The following is a 22,506-nucleotide window of genomic DNA, read 5'->3' as shown; positions in this document are numbered from 1 at the left end:
TGGCGCAGGAGGAGATCCCAGAGGATATGGGACACATCATTTGCAATAGCTCTCATATAATTAAACTGCATTAAGAAATCCCCATAAAGTGACCCCATTTTGGAAATTATAACCCTCAATGAATCTATATATATATAATTGTCTAAGGAGTACTTCCGTCTGTCTGTCCTCAACTTCCGTAACGGAAATCCCGTGTCGCTGATTGGTCTCAGCAGCTGCCTGTCATGGCTGCCGCGACCAATCAGTGACGGGCACAGTCTGATTAGTCCCTCCCCTACTCCCCTGCACTCACTGCCCGGCGCCCGCTCCATAATCCCCTCCAGTCACCGCTCACACAGGTTTAATGGCAGCGGTAACGGTCCACGGTGTAACGCACTTCGCTACCGCTGCTATTAACCCTGTGTGTCCCCAACTATTTACTATTGATGCTGCCTATGCGGCCGCCATCTTCCGTTGCAGGTTCCGGTGGCAGAAGGACCTGCCATGACGTCACGGTCATGTGACTGCGACGTCATCACAGGTCCTGCGCTAATACCATCCCTGGGACCGCAACCTGCCATGGACTACAAGGGCTTTGTTGTGAATTCTGTGGTCAAGCTCCCTCCTGTGGTCATGAGTGGTACTTCGGCTGGTTCTGTCTATGAGCTTCCTCTGGTGGATGTGAGTGGGGCTGCGGCTTCTGAGTTTCCTTCCTCAGGTGACGAGGTTAAGTCGTTAGGTGCTGCTCTATTTAACTCCACCTAGTTCTTTGTTCCTGGCCTCCAGTCAATGTTCCAGTATTGGTCTAGCTCTCTCCTGGATCGTTCTTGTGGCCTGTCTGCCCTGCATAAGCTAAGTTTTGCTTGTGTTACTTTTGTTTGCTATATTTTCTGTCCAGCTTGCTATATTGGTTTTTCTTGCTTGCTGGAAGCTCTGAGACGCAGAGGGAGCACCTCCGTACCGTTAGTCGGTACGGAGGGTCTTTTTGCCCCCTCTGCGTGGTTGTTTGTAGATTTTTGTGCTGACCGCAAAGCTATCTTTCCTATCCTCGGTCTATTCAGTAAGTCGGGCCTCACTTTGCTAAAATCTATTTCATCTCTGTGTTTGTATTTTCATCTTACTCACAGTCATTATATGTGGGGGGCTGCCTTTTCCTTTGGGGAATTTCTCTGAGGCAAGGTAGGCTTATTTTTCTATCTTCAGGGCTAGCTAGTTTCTCAGGCTGTGCCCGAGGCGCCTAGGTTTTTGCCAGGAGCGCTCCACGGCTACCTCTAGTGTGGTTTGATAGGATTAGGGATTGCGGTCAACAGAGTTTCCACGTCTCAGAGCTCGTCCTATGTTAGTAACTATCAGGTCACTTTGTGTGCTCTTAACCACTAGGTCCATTGTGGTTCTGAATCACCTGTTCATAACAGTACTGGAGGCCCAAAGTACTAATGCTTCTCAATAGAGGGAAAAGAGAAGTTCTGAGACCATTTTTTTTTCTCTGTACTGTGTTTTGTCTTTCTTTTCCCCTAGACATTTGGGTGGTTCAGGACACAGGTGTAGTGATGGACATTAAAGGTCTGTCTTCTTGTATGGATCATCTCACTGCAAGAGTACAAAATATTCAAGACTTTGTGGTTCAGAATTCTATGTTAGAACCAAGAATTCCTATTCCTGATTTGTTTTCTGGAGATAGAGCTAAGTTTCTGAGTTTTAAGAATAATTGTAAACTGTTTCTGGCTTTGAAACCCCGCTCCTCTGGTGACCCAGTTCAACAAGTTAAGATCATTATTTCTTTATTACGTGGCGACCCTCAAGACTGGGCATTTTACCTTGCGCCAGGAGATCCTGCATTATGTAATATTGGTGCGTTTTTTCTGGCGCTCGGATTGCTGTATGATGAACCTAATTCAGTGGATCAGGCAGAGAAAAATTTGCTGGCTCTGTGTCAGGGTCAGGATGAGGTAGAGATATATTGTCAGAAGTTTAGGAAGTGGTCTGTGCTCACTCAATGGAATGAATGTGCGCTGGCAGCAATTTTCAGAAAAGGTCTCTCTGAAGCTTTTAAGAATGTCATGGTGGGATTTCCTATGCCTGCTGGTCTGAATGAGTCTATGTCTTTGGCCATTCAGATCGGTCGACGCTTGCGTGAGCATAAAACTGTGCACCATTTGGCGGTATTATCTGAGGATGGACCTGAGCCTATGCAGTGCGATAGGACTTTGACCAGAGCTGAACGGCAAGAACACAGACGTCAGAATGGGCTGTGTTTTTACTGTGGTGATTCCACTCATGCTATCTCCGATTGTCCTAAGCGCACTAAGCGGTTCGCTAGGTCTGCCACCATTGGTACGGTACAGTCGAAATTTCTTTTGTCCGTTACTTTGATCTGCTCTTTGTCATCCTATTCTGTCATGGCATTTGTGGATTCAGGCGCTGCCCTGAATTTGATGGACTTGGAGTTTGCTGGGCGCTGTGGGTTTTTCTTGGAGCCCTTGCAGTATCCTATTCCATTGAGAGGAATTGATGCTACGCCTTTGGCCAAGAATAAGCCTCAGTACTGGACCCAGCTGACCATGTGCATGGCTCCTGCGCATCAGGAGGATATTCGCTTTTTGGTGTTGCATAATCTGCATGATGTGGTCGTGTTGGGGTTGCCATGGCTACAAGTCCATGACCCAGTATTGGATTGGAAATCAATGTCTGTGTCCAGCTGGGGTTGTCAGGGGGTACATGGTGATGTTCCATTTCTGTCTATTTCATCATCCACCCCTTCTGAGGTCCCAGAGTTCTTGTTGGATTACCGGGATGTATTTGATGAGCCCAAGTCCAGTGCCCTACCTCCGCATAGGGATTGTGATTGTGCTATCGATTTGATTCCTGGTAGTAAGTTTCCTAAAGGTCGACTGTTTAATTTGTCTGTGCCTGAGCACGCCGCTATGCGGAGTTACGTAAAGGAATCCCGGAGTTACGTAAAGGAATCCTTGGAGAAGGGTCATATTCGCCCGTCGTCGTCGCCATTGGGAGCAGGGTTCTTTTTTGTGGCCAAGAAGGATGGTTCGCTGAGACCTTGTATTGATTACCGCCTTCTAAATAAAATCACGGTCAAATTTCAGTACCCCTTGCCGCTGCTGTCTGATTTGTTTGCTCGGATTAAGGGGGCTAGTTGGTTCACCAAGATAGATCTTCGTGGTGCGTATAATCTTGTGCGTATAAAACAGGGCGATGAATGGAAAACAGCATTTAATATGCCCGAGGGCCATTTTGAGTACCTGGTTATGCCATTCGGGCTTTCTAATGCTCCATCAGTGTTTCAGTCCTTTATGCATGACATCTTCCAAGAGTACCTGGATAAAATCCTGATTGTATACTTGGATGATATTTTGGTCTTCTCGGATGATTGGGAGTCTCACGTGAAGCAGGTCAGAATGGTGTTCCAGGTCCTGCGTGCAAATTCTTTGTTTGTGAAGGGGTCAAAGTGTCTCTTTGGTGTTCAGAAGGTTTCATTTTTGGGTTTCATTTTTTCCCCTTCTACTATCGAGATGGACCCTGTTAAAGTTCAGGCCATTTATGATTGGACTCAGCCGACGTCTCTGAAGAGTCTGCAAAAGTTCCTGGGCTTTGCTAATTTTTAACGTCGCTTCATCAATAATTTTTCTAGTATTGCTAAACCGTTGACTGATTTAACCAAGAAGGGTGCTGATGTGGTCAATTGGTCTTCTGCTGCTGTGGAAGCTTTTCAAGAGTTGAAGCGTCGTTTTTCTTCTGCCCCTGTGTTGTGCCAACCAGATGTTCCACTCCCGTTCCAGGTCGAGGTTGATGCTTCTGAGATTGGAGCAGGGGCTGTTTTGTCGCAAAGAAGTTCTGATGGCTCGGTGATGAAACCATGCGCCTTCTTTTTCAGGAAGTTTTCGCCTGCTGAGCGTAATTATGATGTTGGCAATCGAGAGTTGCTGGCCATGAAGTGGGCATTCGAGGAGTGGCGTCATTGGCTTGAAGGAGCTAAGCATCGCGTGGTGGTCTTGACTGATCACAAGAACTTGACTTATCTCGAGTCTGCCAAACGGTTGAATCCTAGACAGGTTCGTTGGTCGCTGTTTTTCTCCCGTTTTGACTTTGTGGTTTCGTACCTTCCAGGCTCTAAAAATGTGAAGGCGGATGCCCTGTCTAGGAGTTTTGTGCCCGACTCTCCGGGTTTGTCTGAGCCGGCGGGTATTCTCAAAGAGGGGGTAATTTTGTCTGCCATCTCCCCTGATTTGCGGCGGGTGCTGCAAAAATTTCAGGCTAATAGACCTGACCTTTGCCCAGCGGAGAAACTGTTTGTCCCTGATAAATGGACGAATAGAGTTATCTCTGAGGTTCATTGTTCGGTGTTGGCTGGTCATCCTGGAATCTTTGGTACCAGAGATTTGGTGGCTAGATCCTTTTGGTGGCCGTCTCTGTCGCGGGATGTGCGTTCGTTTGTGCAGTCCTGTGGGATTTGTGCTCGGGCTAAGCCCTGCTGTTCTCGTGCCAGTGGGTTGCTTTTGCCCTTACCAGTCCCGAAGAGGCCCTGGACACATATCTCTATGGATTTTATTTCGGATCTCCCCGTCTCTCAAAAAATGTCGGTAATTTGGGTTGTTTGTGATCGCTTCTCTAAGATGGTCCATTTGGTACCCTTGTCTAAATTGCCTTCCTCCTCTGATTTGGTGCCATTGTTCTTCCAGCATGTGGTTCGTTTACATGGCATTCCGGAGAACATCGTTTCTGACAGACGTTCCCAGTTTGTTTTGAGGTTTTGGCGAGCCTTTTGTGCTAGGATGGGCATTGATTTGTCTTTTTCCTCGGCTTTCCATCCTCAGACAAATGGCCAGACTGAACGAACCAATCAGACCTTGGAAACATATCTGAGATGTTTTGTTTCTGCCGATCAGGATGATTGGGTGTCCTTTTTGCCTTTGGCTGAGTTCGCCCTTAATAATCGGGCCAGCTCGGCTACTTTGGTTTCGCCGTTTTTCTGCAATTCTGGTTTCCATCCTCGTTTCTCTTCAGGGCAGGTTGAATCTTCTGACTGTCCTGGTATGGATACTGTGGTGGATAGGTTGCAGCAGATTTGGACTCATGTGGTGGACAATTTGACATTGTCTCAGGAGAAGGCTCAACATTTCGCTAACCGCAGGCGCTGTGTGGGTCCCCGACTTCGTGTTGGGGATTTGGTTTGGTTGTCATCTCGTTATATTCCTATGAAAGTTTCCTCTCCTAAGTTTAAGCCTCGTTTCATTGGTCCGTATAGGATTTCTGAGGTTCTTAATCCTGTGTCTTTTCGTTTGACCCTTCCAGCTTCTTTTTCCATCCATAACGTATTCCATAGATCATTGTTGTGGAGATACGTGGCACCTGTGGTTCCATCCGTTGATCCTCCTGCCCCGGTTTTGGTTGAGGGGGAGTTGGAGTATATAGTGGAGAAGATTTTGGATTCTCGTATTTCGAGACGGAAACTCCAGTACCTGGTTAAGTGGAAGGGTTATGGTCAGGAAGATAATTCCTGGGTCTTTGCCTCTGATGTTCATGCTGCCGATCTGGTTCGTGCCTTTCATTTGGCTCATCCTGGTCGGCCTGGGGGCTCTGGTGAGGGTTCGGTGACCCCTCCTCAAGGGGGGGTACTGTTGTGAATTCTGTGGTCAAGCTCCCTCCTGTGGTCATGAGTGGTACTTCGGCTGGTTCTGTCTATGAGCTTCCTCTGGTGGATGTAAGTGGGGCTGCGGCTTCTGAGTTTCCTTCCTCAGGTGACGAGGTTAAGTCGTTAGGTGCTGCTCTATTTAACTCCACCTAGTTCTTTGTTCCTGGCCTCCAGTCAATGTTCCAGTATTGGTCTAGCTCTCTCCTGGATCGTTCTTGTGGCCTGTCTGCCCTGCATAAGCTAAGTTTTGCTTATGTTACTTTTGTTTGCTATATTTTCTGTCCAGCTTGCTATATTGGTTTTTCTTGCTTGCTGGAAGCTCTAAGACGCAGAGGGAGCACCTCCGTACCGTTAGTCGGTGCGGAGGGTCTTTTTGCCCCCTCTGCGTGGTTGTTTGTAGGTTTTTGTGCTGACCGCAAAGCTATCTTTCCTATCCTCGGTCTATTCAGTAAGTCGGGCCTCACTTTGCTAAAATCTATTTCATCTCTGTGTTGGTATTTTCATCTTACTCACAGTCATTATATGTGGGGGGCTGCCTTTTCCTTTGGGGAATTTCTCTGAGGCAAGGTAGGCTTATTTTTCTATCTTCAGGGCTAGCTAGTTTCTCAGGCTGTGCCCGAGGCGCCTAGGTTTTTGTCAGGAGCGCTCCACGGCTACCTCTAGTGTGGTTTGATAGGATTAGGGATTGCGGTCAGCAGAGTTTCCACGTCTCAGAGCTCGTCCTATGTTAGTAACTATCAGGTCACTTTGTGTGCTCTTAACCACTAGGTCCATTGTGGTTCTGAATCACCTGTTCATAACAGGGCTCCCTCGGAAAGGTGAGTATATGTTTATTTTTTATTTTTTCACCTGTGACAAACCTGGCTGTGCAATATACTACGTAGCTGGGCAATATACTACGTGACTGGCCAATATACTACGTGGCTCTGTGCTGTATACTACTTCGCTGTGCAATATACTACGTCACTGGGCAATATACTACGTGGCTCTGTGCTGTATACTACGTCACTGGGCAATATACTACGTCACTGGGCAATACACTACGTGGCTGCGCAATATACTACGTAACTGGGCAATATACTATGTGGCTGGGCAATATAAAACGTGGCTGCGCAATATACTACATAACTGGGCAATATACTATGTGGCTGCACAATATACTACGTCACTAGGCAATATACTACGTGGCTGGCCAATATATTATGCCACTGGGCAATATACTACGTCACTGGGCAATATACTACGTCACTGGGCAATATACTACGTGGCTGCGCAATATACTACGTCACTGGGCAATATACTATGTGGCTGGGCAATATACTACGTGGGCTGTGCAATATACTACGTCACTGGGCAATATACTACGTCACTGGGCAATATACTACGTGGCTGGCCAATATATTACGTCACTGGGCAATATACTATGTGGCTGGCCAATATATTCCGTCACTGGGCAATATACTACGTGGGCTGTGCAATATACTACGTAGCTCGGCAATATACTACGTAACTGGGCAATATACTACGTGGCTGGGCAATATACTATGTGGCTGGCCAATATATTACGTCACTGGGCAATATACTACGTGGGCTGTGCAATATACTACGTAGCTCGGCAATATACTACGTAACTGGGCAATATACTACGTGGCTGGGCAATATAGTACGTCACTAGGCAATATACTACGTGGCTGGCCAATATATTACGTCACTGGGCAACATACCGCGTGGCTGGACAATATACTACGTGGCTGGGCAATATACTACGTAACGGGGCAATATACTATGTCACTGGGCAATAAACTACGTGAACATGCATATTCTAAAATACCCGATGCGTTAGAATTGGGCCACCATCTAGTTAAACTATAGGAGTAGTGAATAATTTGACTTCACAGTCCCTTTTTGGAAATTAGCAAGCTGTGGATGTTGGAGAGTGACAATTTACAGTTTTATTACCCAACACACAGTGGACAGATTGTGCTGCAGGAGGTATACACCGTAAATGAAGTGGGGTCTTATCACTATTGTAATGCCAAATACATGGAGGCTAAATATACTTTGGGCACACTGCAAGGCTCTGAAGTGAAAGAGAGATTTGACATTGGGAAAGCGGATATTGCTGGATTGGTTTATGGAAACCATGTTGCTTTTGAAAGCCTATGAGCCACTTATACCGTATATACTCGAGTATAAGCTGACCCGAGTATAAGCCGACCCCCTAATTTCGCCACAAAAAACTGGGAAAATTTAATGACTCGAGTATAAGCCTAGGGTGGGAAATGCACCAGCTACCCGTAAATGTCAAAAGTGAAAATAGATACCAATAAAAGTAAAATTAATTGAGACATCAGTAGGGTAAGTGTTTTTGAATATCCATATTGAATCAGGAGCCCCATATAATGCTCCATAAAGTTTATGATGGCCTCATAAGATGCTCCATATTAAAATGTGCCCCATATAATCCTGCATAAAGGTTAATAATGGCCCCATAAGATGCTCCATAGACTCATTTGCCCAATATAATGCTGCACAAATGTTGATTATGGCCCCATAAGATGCTCCATAAAGATATTTGCCCCATATAGTGCTGCACAATCGTTATGGCCCCATAAGATGCTCTGCTCCATACAGACATTTGCCCCATATAGTGCTGCACAAATGTTGATAATGGCCCCATAAGATACTCCATACAGACACTTGCCCCATTTGCTGTTGCTGCGATAAATAAAAAATCACATGCTCACCTCTCTGTCGCTCAGACCCCCGGCACTTTCAATATTCACCTGACTTCGCTCAGGCGCCGCACCATCTTCAGCGTCCTCTGCACTGATGTTAAGGCAGAGGGCGCACACTAACCACATCACTGCGCCCTCTGACCTGAGCGTCACTGCAGAAGACGCTGAAGACGGAGAGGCGCCCGGAATGAGGAGCAGGTGAATATCGCGCAGCGCTCCCCCTCCCCATTATACTCACCTGCTCCTGGCGCGGTCCCTGCAGGTCCCTGCTTCCCCGGCGCCACAGTTTCTTCCTGTACTGAGCGGTCACCCCTACCGCTCATTACAGTAATGAATATGTGGCTCCACCCCTATGGGACGTAGAGCCGCATATTCATTACTGTAATGATCGGTACCATGTGACCACTCAGCACAGGAAGAAGCTGGGGCAACGGGAAGCCAGGGACTGTGTCAGGAACAGGTGAGTATAATTAGAAAGCCCCCGCTCCCTCTCCCCTGCCGACCCCTGGGTATGACTCGAGTATAAGCCAAGAGGGGGACTTTCAGCCAAAAAAAATGGGCTGAAAATCTCGGCTTATACTCGAGTATATACGGTAATTTGTGTAAAACCTCTGTTTTACCACTGATAAATTATTGACTTGAGTGGAGACTTGTTTTTTATGAAATGAGTATTATTTTCGCCTACATAACATTGTTTGGCGGCATTTTATTTCATATTCGTGAGGCAGAAAGATCAAACAGTTGAACACCACGCTCTACTGGTTCATCCTATGAGGTTTTCTATTAGACTGTGAACTGTCATTATCTTCGTGAATAATTCAATATTTTGACATAACTTGTAATTTTTACAGTTTAACTAGCAACATTAAATAATATAAATTCAAGGATATTTTATTTTAAAAATTGGTTTTATTCTTGGCAGATGTCTCTACCAGAAGATCAGAGGGGCCGCTGATATCTTCAGTTTTTAAATTGGATGGTCTTGAGATCCCAAAGGATACAATTGAAGTGAATACCATTACTCCAGATATACCATCATCCATTCAAAGCAAAGATCTATCATCTGATCCTTTGAAACAGGTCCTGTCTTCTGATTCATTACTGACTACTACGGAAAATCAAAGTAACAAAATAAGCATAAAAAAAACAAATTGCTCCTAAAGCAGAAAAGCCATTTTCACATTCAGAATATGTAAATAGTTTTCCCCTCAAAAAGACTTTTCTTAATCAAAAAATTCGCACAGGGGAGAAGCCTTTTTCCTGTTCAGAATGTGGAAAATATTTTAAACAGAAATGGAGTCTTGTTGTACACCAGAGAACTCACACAGCGGTGAAGCCGTTTTCCTGTTCAGAATGTGGGAAAGGTTTTAACCAGAAATCGCATTTTGTTACTCACCAGATAATTCACACAGGGGAAAAGCCTTTTTCCTGTTCAGAATGTGGGAAATATTTTAACCATAGATGGAGTCTTGTCGTACACAGGAGAACTCGCACAATGGAGATGCCCTTTTCATGTTCAGAATGTGGAAAATGTTTTAACAATAAATCAGATTTAGTTAAGCAGCAGAGAACCCACACAAAGGAGAAGCCTTTTTCATGTTCAGAATGTGGGAAATTTTTAATGATAAATCAGATTTAGTTAAGCACCAGACAATACTCATAGGGGAGAAACTTTTTTTCTGTTCGGAATGTGGAAAATGTTTTAATCTGAAAGCAAATCTAATTAGCCATCAGAGCACCCACACAGGGGAGAAGCCATTTTCATGTTCAGAATGTGGAAAATGTTTTGTAAAGAAATCCTCTTTTTCATCACCAAGAATTCACACTATCGAGAAGCCTTTTTCATGTTCTTAATATTTGAAATGTTTTGCATGGAAATCAACTCCTAATAAACATCACACCGCATTAATAATTGGTCAGACAAAGGAGAAGCCTGTTTCATGTTCAGAATGTTGGAAATATTTTAAATGAAAATTGTACTGCCTTAAAGGAGTTGTCCACTACCAGGACAACCACTTGTCATTCCTAATGTTCGGCCTTCTTAAAATAAAAGCATTCATTATTGCCTGCCATGTAAACTCCATTCCAGTGGTGTTGAGACTTGCATTCCCGGGGCTCATGTGATATTGTTACATCATATGAGCCCTGCTTCCAATCAGCTTCAATCGGCTTCACTATCCCCGACTTTGGACGTGTTGAACACCAACAGTAAGCCAGTGCTGAGGCTGCTCTAAAACTTCCTCTTAATAGTTGATTTGTCCAAAGGTTGGGACAGTCACGCCAGTGCTGACTGGGTGCAGGGCTCACATGACGTAATAATCTTGCATGAACCCCTTGAACGCAAGTGCTGACATCGCTGGATTGGCACCGTTATGGGAGGTTTGTTTAGCTGTTTTTATTTTAACAAGATAAAACGTGAGGAATGAGAAGGGATTGTCCACATAGTAAACATCCCTTTAAACATCAATAATCCCGCACAGGGAGAATCTACTATCATACCTAGACTGTGGGAAAAAAATTACTGGAAAATTGTATTTTGTTGACCATCAAAAACAACTCAGTCAGGGCGAAATTATATGTCACGAATGTGTCAGAGGTTGCAGATCGTTGCACTGCATCTGTCTGCAGAAGGTCTCGGTTGTTTGCTTTGCAGACTAGTGGCCACCTCCCCCTGTGCTAATGACCACACCTGGACCTGTGTATTTCCTGTTGTGAGGTGCGGGTGTTATTTCCTATTTGCACTTCTGTGTTGAAGCTTGGAGCTATAGTAGTCTGCTAGAGTTCTCTTGCAGTTTGGAGGGCGTTGGCGTTTCTCTCTGAGTCTAATCAAGCTAAGTGTCCCCCTGGTTTCTTTTATCCTTACTGTCTTTAGTATTAGTGAGATTGACTAGCGTTTATCCTGTCCTTTCATCCTGTCCTTCCTGGTGCAGGGCTTATTGCCAGGGTCACACAGGGACTAGGTATCCTGCACAGCAATAGGAACACATATAGGGAGGGTAGAACAGACAGGGTAACGTTAGATCAGTCTAGGGGTCTCCACTTCCCCCTGTCACGTTAATGTTTAACATTGCGTATGATTTTTCATTCTCTCTTGTTAAACACACACATGCTGCATGTGGACCCCTTGCAGCCCACTGCACTAGGGATATCTGTCTCTAGCTCTTGTAACCTGAAACTCCCCTCTGCTGTTCTCTCCTCCTCCTCCAAGCCAGGAATGTTAATTAGCCATGTGTTGTGAATTCTGCTTTTGGGCTCCCTCCGGTGGTTGTAGGTGGTAATGCAGTTGTCCCTGGGCATGTTGTGAATTCTGTGGCCAAGCTCCCTCCTGTGGTCGTGAGTGGTACTGCGGCTGGTTCTGTCTATAAGCTTCCTTTGGTGGATGAGAGTGGTACTGCGGCTTCTGAGTTTCCTTCCTCAGGTGATGAGGTTAAGTCGTTAGGTGCTGCTCTATTTAACTCCACCTGGTGCTTTGATCCTGGCCTCCAGTCAATGTTCTAGTATTGGTCTTGCTTCCTCCTGGATCGTTCCTGTGGCCTCTTTATCCTGCATAAGCTAAGTTCTGCTTGTGTTATTTTTGTTTGCTATATTTTCTGTCCAGCTTGCTATATTGGTTTTTTCTTGCTTGCTGGAAGCTCTGAGACGCAGAGGGAGCACCTCCGTACCGTTAGTCGGTGCGGTGGGTCTTTTTGCCCCTCTGCGTGGTTGTTTGTAGGTTTTTGTGTTGACCGAAAAGCTATCTTTCCTATCCTCGGTCTATTCAGTAAGTCGGGCCTCACTTTGCTAAATCTATTTCATCTCTGTGTTTGTATTTCATCTTTACTCACAGCCATTATATGTGGGGGGCTGCCTTTTCCTTTGGGGAATTTCTCTGAGGCAAGGTAGGCTTATTTTTTCTATCTTCAGGGCTAGTTAGTTTCTCAGGCTGTGCCGAGTTGCATAGGGAGCGTTAGGCGCAATCCACGGCTACCTCTAGTGTGGTGTGTTAGGATTAGGGATTGCGGTCAGCAGAGTTTCCACGTCTCAGAGCTTGTCCTATGTTTTTGGTAAATGTCAGGTCACCTTGTGTGCTCTGAACTTCAAGGTCCATTGGGGTTCTGAATTACCTGTTCATAACAGTACTGGAGGCCCAAAGTACTAATGCTTCTCAATAGAGGGAAAAGAGAAGTTCTGAGACGATTTTTTTTTCTTTGCACTGTGATCTGTCTTTCTTTTCCCCTTTACATCAGGGTGGTTCAGAACACAGGTGTGGACATGGATATTCAGGGTCTGTCCTCTTTGATGGATAATCACACTATAAGAGTACAGAACATTCAAGATTTAGTGGTTCAGAATCCTATGTTTGAACCTAAAATTCCTATTCCTGAGTTGTTTTCTGGAGATAGAGCTAAGTTTTTGAATTTTAAAAATAATTGTAAACTGTTTCTGGCTTTGAAACCCCGCTCCTCTGGTGACCCAGTTCAACAAGTTAAAATCATTATTTCTTTATTACGTGGCGACCCTCAAGACTGGGCATTTTCCCTTGCGCCATGAGATCCTGCATTATGTAATATTGATGCGTTTTTTCTGGCGCTCGGATTGCTGTACGACGAACCTAATTCAGTGGATCAGGCAGAGAAAAATTTGCTGGCTCTGTGTCAGGGTCAGGATGAGATAGAGATTTATTGTCAGAAGTTTAGAAAGTGGTCCGTGCTCACTCAATTGAATGAATGTGCGCTGGCAGCTATTTTCAGAAAGGGTCTTTCTGAAGCCCTTAAGGATGTCATGGTGGGATTTCCTATGCCTGCTGGTCTGAATGAGTCTATGTCTTTGGCCATTCAGATCGGTCGAAGCTTGCGCGAGCGTAAATCTGTGCACCATTTGGCGGTATTATCTGAGCATAAACCTGAGCCTATGCAGTGCGATAGGACTTTGAACAGAGCTGAAAGGCAGGAACACAGACGTCAGAATGGGCTGTGTTTCTACTGTGGTGATTCCACTCATGCTATCTCCGATTGTCCTAAGCGCACTAAGCGGTTCGCTAGGTCTGCCACCATTGGTACGGTACAGTCGAAATTTCTTTTGTCCGTTACTTTGATCTGCTCTTTGTCTTCCTATTCTGTCATGGCATTTGTGGATTCAGGCGCTGCCCTGAATTTGATGGACTTGGAGTATGCTAGGCGCTGTGGGTTTGTCTTGGAGCCCTTGCAGTGTCCTATTCCATTGAGAGGAATTGATGCTACGCCTTTGGCCAAGAATAAGCCTCAGTATTGGACCCAGCTGACCATGTGCATGGCTCCTGCGCACCAGGAGGATATTCGCTTTCTGGTGTTGCATAATCTGCATGATGTGGTCGTGTTGGGTTGCCATGGCTACAAGTCCATGACCCAGTATTAGATTGGAAATCAATGTCTGTGTCCAGCTGGGGTTGTCAGGGGGTACATGGTGATGTTCCATTTCTGTCTCTCTCATCATCCACCCCTTCTGAGGTCCCAGAGTTCTGATTACCGGGATGTATTCAATGAGCCCAAGTCCAATGCCCTACCTCCGCATAGGGATTGTGATTGTGCTATCGATTTGATTCCTGGTAGTAAGTTTCCTAAGGGTCGACTGTTTAATTTATCTGTACCTGAGCACGCCGCTATGCGGAGTTACGTGAAGGAGTCTTTGGAGAAGGGTCATATTCGCCCGTCATCGTCGCCATTGGGAGCGGGTTTCTTTTTTGTGGCCAAGAAGGATGGTTCGCTGAGACCTTGTATTGATTACCGCCTTCTAAATAAAATTACGGTCAAATTTCAGTACCCCTTGCCGCTGCTGTCTGATTTGTTTGCTCGGATTAAGGGGGCTAGTTGGTTCACCAAGATAGATCTTCGTGGTGCGTATAATCTTGTGCGTATCAAACGGGGCGATGAATGGAAAACAGCATTTAATACGCCCGAAGGCCATTTTGAGTACCTGGTTATGCCATTCGGACTTTCTAATGCTCCATCAGTGTTTCAGTCCTTTATGCATGACATCTTCCGAGAGTACCTGGATAAATTCCTGATTGTATACATGGATGATATTTTGGTCTTCTCGGATGATTGGGAGTCTCATGTGAAGCAGGTCAGAATGGTGTTCCAGGTCCTGCGTGCTAATTCTTTGTTTGTGAAGGGGTCAAAGTGTATCTTTGGTGTTCAGAAGATTTCATTTTTGGGGTTCATTTTTTCTCCTTCTACTATTGAGATGGACCCTGTTAAAGTTCAGGCCATTTATGATTGGACTCAACCAACATCTCTGAAGAGTCTGCAGAAGTTCCTGGGCTTTGCTAATTTTTTCGTCGCTTCATCGCTAATTTTTCTAGCATTGCTAAACCGTTGACTGATTTGACCAAGAAGGGTGCTGATGTGGTCAATTGGTCTTCTGCTGCTGTGGAAGCTTTTCAGGAGTTGAAGTGTCGTTTTTCTTCTGCCCCTGTGTTGTGCCAACCAGATGTTTCGCTTCCGTTCCAGGTCGAGGTTGATGCTTTCGAAATTGGAGCAGGGGCTGTTTTGTCGCAGAGAAGTTCTGATTGCTCGGTGATGAAACCATGCGCCTTCTTTTCCAGGAAATTTTCGCCTGCTGAGCGAAATTATGATGTTGGCAATCGAGAGTTGCTAGCCATAAAGTGGGCATTCGAGGAGTGGCGTCATTGGCTTGAAGGAGCTAAGCATCGCGTGGTGGTCTTGACTGATCACAAAAACTTGACTTTTCTCGAGTCTGCCAAACGGTTGAATCCTAGACAGGTTCGTTGGTCGCTGTTTTTCTCCCGTTTTGACTTTGTGGTTTCGTACCTTCCGGGCTCTAAAGATGTGAAGGCGGATGCCCTGTCTAGGAGTTTTGTGCCCGATTCTCCAGGTTTGTCTGAGCCGGCGGGTATTCTCAAAGAGGGGGTAATTTTGACTGCCATCTCCCCTGATTTGCGGCGGGTGCTGCAAAAATTTCAGGCTAATAGACCTGACCGTTGCCCAGCGGAGAAACTGTTTGTCCCTGATAGGTGGACGAATAAAGTTATCTCTGAGGTTCATTGTTCGGTGTTGGCTGGTCATCCTGGAATCTTTGGTACCAGAGATTTGGTGGCTAGATCCTTTTGGTGGTCGTCTCTGTCGCGGGATGTGCGTTCTTTTGTGCAGTCCTGTGGGATTTGTGCTCGGGCTAAGCCCTGCTGTTCTCGTGCCAGTGGGTTGCTTTTGCCCTTGCCGGTCCCGAAGAGGCCTTGGACACACATCTCTATGGATTTTATTTCGGATCTCCCCGTCTCTCAAAGAATGTCGGTCATTTGGGTGGTTTGTGATCGCTTCTCTAAGATGGTCCATTTGGTGCCCTTGTCTAAATTGCCTTCCTCCTCTGATTTGGTGCCATTGTTTTTTCAGCATGTGGTTCGTTTACATGGCATTCCAGAGAACATCGTTTCTGACAGAGGTTCCCAGTTTGTTTCGAGGTTTTGGCGAGCCTTTTGTGCTAGGATGGGCATTGATTTGTCTTTTTCCTCGGCTTTCCATCCTCAGACAAATGGCCACACTGAACGAACCAATCAGACCTTGGAAACATATCTGAGATGTTTTGTTTCTGCTGATCAGGATGATTGGGTGTCCTTTTTGCCTTTGGCTGAGTTCGCCCTTAATAATCGGGCCAGCTTGGCTACTTTGGTTTCGCCGTTTTTCTGCAATTCTGGGTTCCACCCTCGTTTTTCTTCAGGGCAGGTTGAGTCTTCGGACTGTCCTGGTGTGGATACTGTGGTGGATAGGTTGCAGCAGATTTGGACTCATGTAGTGGACAATTTGACTTTGTCCCAGGAGAAGGCTCAACGTTTCGCTAACCGCAGGCGCTGTGTGGGTCCCCGACTTCGTGTTGGGGATTTGGTTTGGTTGTCATCTCGTTATATTCCTATGAAGGTTTCCTCTCCTAAATTTAAGCCTCGTTTCATTGGTCCATATAGGATTTCTGAGGTTCTTAATCCTGTGTCTTTTCGTTTGACTCTTCCAGCTTCTTTATCCATCCATAACATGTTCCATAGGTCATTGTTGCGGAGATACGTGGCACCTGTGGTTCCATATTGATTCTCCTGCTCCGGTTTTGGTTGAAGGGGAATTGGAGTATATTGTGGAGAAGATTTTGGATTCTCGTGTTTCGAGACGGAAACTCCAGTATCTGGTTAAGTGGAAAGGTTATGGTCAGGAAGATAATTCCTGGGTCTTTGCCTCTGATGTCCATGCTGCCGATCTGGTTCGTGCCTTTCATGTGGCTCATCCTGGTCGGCCTGGGGGCTCTGGTGAGGGTTCGGTGACCCCTCCTCAAGGGGGGGGTACTGTTGTGAATTCTGTGGCCAAGCTCCCTCCTGTGGTCGTGAGTGGTACTACGGCTGGTTCTGTCTATAAGCTTCCTTTGGTGGATGAGAGTGGTACTGCGGCTTCTGAGTTTCCTTCCTCAGGTGATGAGGTTAAGTCGTTAGGTGCTGCTCTATTTAACTCCACCTGGTGCTTTGATCCTGGCTTCCAGTCAATGTTCTAGTATTGGTCTTGCTTCCTCCTGGATCGTTCCTGTGGCCTCTTTATCCTGCATAAGCTAAGTTCTGCTTGTGTTATTTTTGTTTGCTATATTTTCTGTCCAGCTTGCTATATTGGTTTTTTCTTGCTTGCTGGAAGCTCTGAGACGCAGAGGGAGCACCTCCATACCGTTAATCGGTGCGGTGGGTCTTTTTGCCCCTCTGCGTGGTTGTTTGTAGGTTTTTGTGTTGACCGCAAAGCTATCTTTCCTATCCTCGGTCTATTCAGTAAGTCGGGCCTCACTTTGCTAAATCTATTTCATCTCTGTGTTTGTATTTCATCTTTACTCACAGTCATTATATGTGGGGGGCTGCCTTTTCCTTTGGGGAATTTCTCTGAGGCAAGGTAGGCTTATTTTTCTATCTTCAGGGCTAGTTAGTTTCTCATGCTGTGCCGAGTTGCATAGGGAGCGTTAGGCGCAATCCACGGCTACCTCTAGTGTGGTGTGTTAGGATTAGGGATTGCTGTCAGCAGAGTTTCCACGTCTCAGAGCTTGTCCTATGTTTTTGGTAAATGTCAGGTCACCTTGTGTGCTCTGAACTTCAAGGTCCATTGGGGTTCTGAATTACCTGTTCCTAACAGCGGCAGTCCTGGTCAGGTGTATCTGCTGATTGCAATTCTGACTGGGGTATTTAGGTTTCCAGGATTCTTTAGTCCTTGCCAGTTGTCAATGGTTATTGGGAGGTGTTGGACCTCTGTCTGGTTTCTCCTGCTTAGCTGCCAATTCAGCAAAGATAAGTGTCTGTTTTTTTTCCTTTGCACACATGCTGTGTGCTGGATTTTTGATTGTATTTCTGCTCTGTGTGTAGGATGCTCTGGAGTTGCAGATATACGTTCCACGTCTTTAGTTAGATGGAGGAATTTTTTGTATATTCTGCTGTAGATATTTTTTGGAAGGGTTTTAATACTGACCGCACAGTATTCTGTCCTATCCTTTCCTATTTTAGCTAGAGTGGCCTCTTTTGCTAAATTCTGTTTTCTGCCTGTGTGTGTCTTTCCTCTCCTACTCAGTCAATATTCGTGGGGGGCTGCCTATCCTTTGGGGTTCTGCTCTGAGGCAAGATAGTATTCCTATTTCCATCTATAGGGGTATTTAGTCCTCTGGCTGTGTCGAGGTGTCTAGGGTTTGTTAGGCACACCCCACGGCTACTTCTAGTTGCGGTGTTAGATCAGGATTTGCGGTCAGTACAGTTACCACCTACTCCAGTGAAAGTTATTCATGCGGCTCCAAGGTCACCGGATCATAACAGTACAACTGGCCTGTAATGAGTTAAATGCATCTCAGAAGAAGGGAAGAAAGGTGTTGAGCCATTTTTTTTCTATAGTCTGCTTTGCCTTCTCTTCCCTCTTTATCTCTGGGTGGCTGAAGAGTCTTGTGCTAGACTAAATGTTCAGGAATTAGCTTCTCGTGTAGACCAGATTGCTGCTAGGGTACAGGGTATTTCTGATTATATTGTTCAGACTCCTGTTTTAGAACCGAAGATTCCTACTCCTGATTTGTTTTTTGGTGACAGATCCAAATTTTTGAGTTTTAAAAACAACTGTAAACTGTTTTTTGCTCTGAGACCTCGATCCTCCGGTGATTCCATTCAGCAGGTTAAAATCGTCATCTCCCTGCTGCGTGGCGATCCGCAGGATTGGGCGTTTTCCCTGGAATCTGGGAATCCGGCTTTGCTTTATGTAGACTCCTTTTTTCAGGCTTTAGGATTATTATATGATGAACCTAATTCTGTGGATCAAGCTGAGAAGACCTTGTTGGCCCTGTCTCAGGGTCAAGAGGCAGCAGAATTGTATTGTCAGAAATTCAGAAAATGGTCTGTGTTGACTAAATGGAATAATGATGCTTTGGCGGCAATTTTCAGAAAGGGTCTTTCTGAATCCGTTAAAGATGTTATGGTGGGGTTTCCCACGCCTTCCGGTCTGAGTGATTCTATGTCTCTGGCCATTCAGATTGACCGGCGCTTGCGGGAGCGCAGAACTGTGCGCGCTGTGGCGTTGTCCTCAGAGCAGATTACTGAGCCAATGCCGTGTGATAGGATTCTGTCTAGAACGGAACGACAAGGATTCAGACGTCAGAATAGGTTGTGTTATTATTGTGGCGACGCTTCTCATGTCATTTCAGTCTGCCCTAAGCGGACAAAGAGGATCGCTAGTTCATTTACCATCAGCACTGTACAACCTAAATTTCTGTTATCTGTGTCCTTGATCTGCTCATTGTCATCATTTTCTGTCATGGCGTTTGTGGATTCAGGCGCCGCCTTGAACTTAATGGACTTTGAGTTTGCCAGGCGTTGTGGTTTTCCCTTGCAGCCTTTGCAGAGCCCTATTCCTTTAAGGGGCATTGATGCTACACCCTTGGCTAAAAATAAGCCCCAGTTTTGGACACAGGTGACCATGCGCATGGCGCCAGACCATCAGGAAGATTGTCGATTTCTGGTGTTGCAAAATTTGCATGATGCTATCGTGCTGGGCTTTCCGTGGTTGCAGGTACATAATCCTGTGTTGGATTGGAAGTCCATGTCTGTGACTAGTTGGGGTTGTCAGGGGGTTCATAATGATGTTCCTTTGATGTCAATCTCCTCTTCTTCCTCTTCTGAAATTAGAGAGTTTTTGTCTGATTTTCAGGATTTATTCAATGAGCCCAAGTCCAGCTTCCTTCCACCGCACAGAGACTGCGATTGTGCTATTGACTTGATTCCAGGCTGTAAGTTTCCTAAGGGTCGACTTTTCAACCTATCTGTGCCTGAACATACCGCCATGCGGAGCTATATTAAGGAGTCTTTGGAGAAAGGGCATATTCGGCCATCTTCTTCACCGTTGGGAGCGGGATTCTTTTTTGTTGCTAAAAAAGATGGCTCCTTGAGACCCTGTATTGATTATCGCCTCTTGAATAAGATCACGGTCAAGATTCAATACCCTTTACCTTTGGTTTCTGATTTATTTGCTAGGATTAAGGGAGCTAGTTGGTTTACGAAGATTGACCTTCGGGGGGCATATAATCTTGTTCGTATTAAGCAGGGTGATGAATGGAAAACTGCGTTTAACATGCCCGAAGGCCATTTTGAATACCTTGTAATGCCATTCGGGCTCACTAATGCTCCATCTGTTTTTCAGTCCTTCATGCATGATATCTTCCGGACTTATATTGATAAGTTCTTGATTGTATATTTGGACGATATTTTAATTTTTTCCGATGATTGGGAGTCTCATGTGGAACAGGTCAGGATGGTATTTCAGATCCTTTGTGACAATGCCCTTTTTGTGAAAGGGTCTAAGTGTCTCTTTGGGGTGCAGAAGGTTTCTTTTTGGGCTTCATTTTTTCTCCCTCATCTATAGAGATGGATCCAGTTAAGGTCCAGGCCATTCATGATTGGATTCAGCCCACATCCGTGAAGAGCCTTCAGAAATTTTTGGGTTTTGCAAATTTTTTGTATAAATCATTTTTATTGGTCATTGCAATAAAGAGTAAAGGTAAACAATACAAACTAGTAAATCAGTGCAATGATAAACAATGGTTACAAGTAAGTCAAGTAAGGCATTGTCACAACGTTTAGGTCTTGTAATTCAACTTTCTGGTAAATAATGTTGTTGGTTATCCCAAAATTATGAGGAGTTAATAATAAAAAACAGCTGGGATAGTAGATAGCCATTATTACATTTCTTTGTAATCATTTGACAGTATAATACAGTGGGGCAAAAAAGTATTTAGTCAGTCAGCAATAGTGCAAGTTCCACCACTTAAAAAGATGAGAGGCGTCTGTAATTTACATCATAGGTAGACCTCAACTATGGGAGACAAACTGAGAAAAAAAAATCCAGAAAATCACATTGTCTGTTTTTTAACAATTTATTTGCATATTATGGTGGAAAATAAGTATTTGGTCAGAAACAAAATTTCATCTCAATACTTTGTAATATATCCTTTGTTGGCAATGACAGAGGTCAAACATTTTCTGTAAGTCTTCACAAGGTTGCCACACACTGTTGTTGGTATGTTGGCCCATTCCTCCATGCAGATCTCCTCTAGAGCAGTGATGTTTTTGGCTTTTCGCTTGGCAACACGGACTTTCAACTCCCTCCAAAGGTTTTCTATAGGGTTGAGATCTGGAGACTGGCTAGGCCACTCCAGGACCTTGAAATGCTTCTTACGAAGCCACTCCTTTGTTGCCCTGGCGGTGTGCTTTGGATCATTGTCATGTTGATAGACCCAGCCACGTTTCATCTTCAATGCCCTTGCTGATGGAAGGAGGTTTTCACTCAAAATCTCACGATACATGGCCCCATTCATTCTTTCATGTACCCGGATCAGTCGTCCTGGCCCCTTTGCAGAGAAACAGCCCCAAAGCATGATGTTTCCACCACCATGCTTTACAGTAGGTATGGTGTTTGATGGATGCAACTCAGTATTCTTTTTCCTTCAAACACGACAAGTTGTGTTTCTACCATACAGTTCCAGTTTGGTTTCATCAGACCATAGGACATTCTCCCAAAACTCCTCTGGATCATCCAAATGCTCTCTAGCAAACTTCAGACGGGCCCGGACATGTACTGGCTTAAGCAGTGGGACACGTCTGGCACTGCAGGATCTGAGTCCATGGTGGCGTAGTGTGTTACTTATGGTAGGCCTTGCTACATTGGTCCCAGCTCTCTGCAGTTCATTCACTAGGTCCCCCCGCGTGGTTCTGGGATTTTTGCTCACCGTTCTTGTGATCAATCTGACCCCATGGGGTGGGATTTTGCGTGGAGCCCCAGATCGAGGGAGATTATCAGTTGTCTTGTATGTCTTCCATTTTCTAATTATTGCTCCCACTGTTGATTTCTTCACTCCAAGCTGGTTGGCTATTGCAGATTCAGTCTTCCCAGCCTGGTGCAGGGCTACAATTTTGTTTCTGGTGTCCTTTGACAGCTCTTTGGTCTTCACCATAGTGGAGTTTGGAGTCAGACTGTTTGAGGGTGTGCACAGGTGTCTTTTTATACTGATAACAAGTTTAAACAGGTGCCATTACTACAGGTAATGAGTGGAGGAAAGAGGAGACTCTTAAAGAAGAAGTTACAGGTCTGTGAGAGCCAGAAATCTTGATTGTTTGTTTCTGACCAAATACTTATTTTCCACTATAATATGCAAATAAATTGTTAAAAAAACAGACAATGTGATTTTCTGGATTTTTTTTTCTCAGTTTGTCTCCCATAGTTGAGGTCCACCTATGATGTAAATTACAGACGCCTCTCATCTTTTTAAGTGGTGGAACTTGCACTATTGCTGACTGACTAAATACTTTTTTGCCCCACTGTATATGTTCAAACTGGGTAAGAGGAAGACACACAAAGTAAGATAAGGGAAAGAAAGAGGGGTAGAAAGAAGGAGAGGAGTGGATGGGGGAGTAGGGAATGTGGGAAAAAAGTGTGGCTGCCAACCCGCTCCAGCGGCCAGAGCGCAGGTCGAGAAACGGCTCGAGAGTGCACGCGAATGTGTTACATAATGCGTCAAGTTCTGGAAATCCAGCGATCTAATTTAGAGGTTTCCCTAAAAGCAATCCAGGGAGCCCATGTGTTGTAGGTTTTTTCCGCATTACCTGTAGACTGATTTATCAGCTGCTCCATT

At 45.1% G+C, this 22,506-nt stretch overlaps 1 pseudogene; it reads left to right on the top strand.

Annotated features, from left to right (window-relative positions):
- The first annotated feature begins 558 nt into the window (after window positions 1-558).
- LOC138666457 (oocyte zinc finger protein XlCOF6.1-like) lies at window positions 559-10,218 on the top strand (annotated as a pseudogene).
- Window positions 10,219-22,506: the final 12,288 nt, after the last annotated feature.

Source organism: Ranitomeya imitator, chromosome 2 (genome assembly GCF_032444005.1).
Source record: "Ranitomeya imitator isolate aRanImi1 chromosome 2, aRanImi1.pri, whole genome shotgun sequence".
Lineage (NCBI taxonomy): Eukaryota > Metazoa > Chordata > Amphibia > Anura > Dendrobatidae > Ranitomeya > Ranitomeya imitator.
Note: the sequence above shows the minus strand (reverse complement) of the source record. Positions and strands in the feature narration are given on the sequence as shown.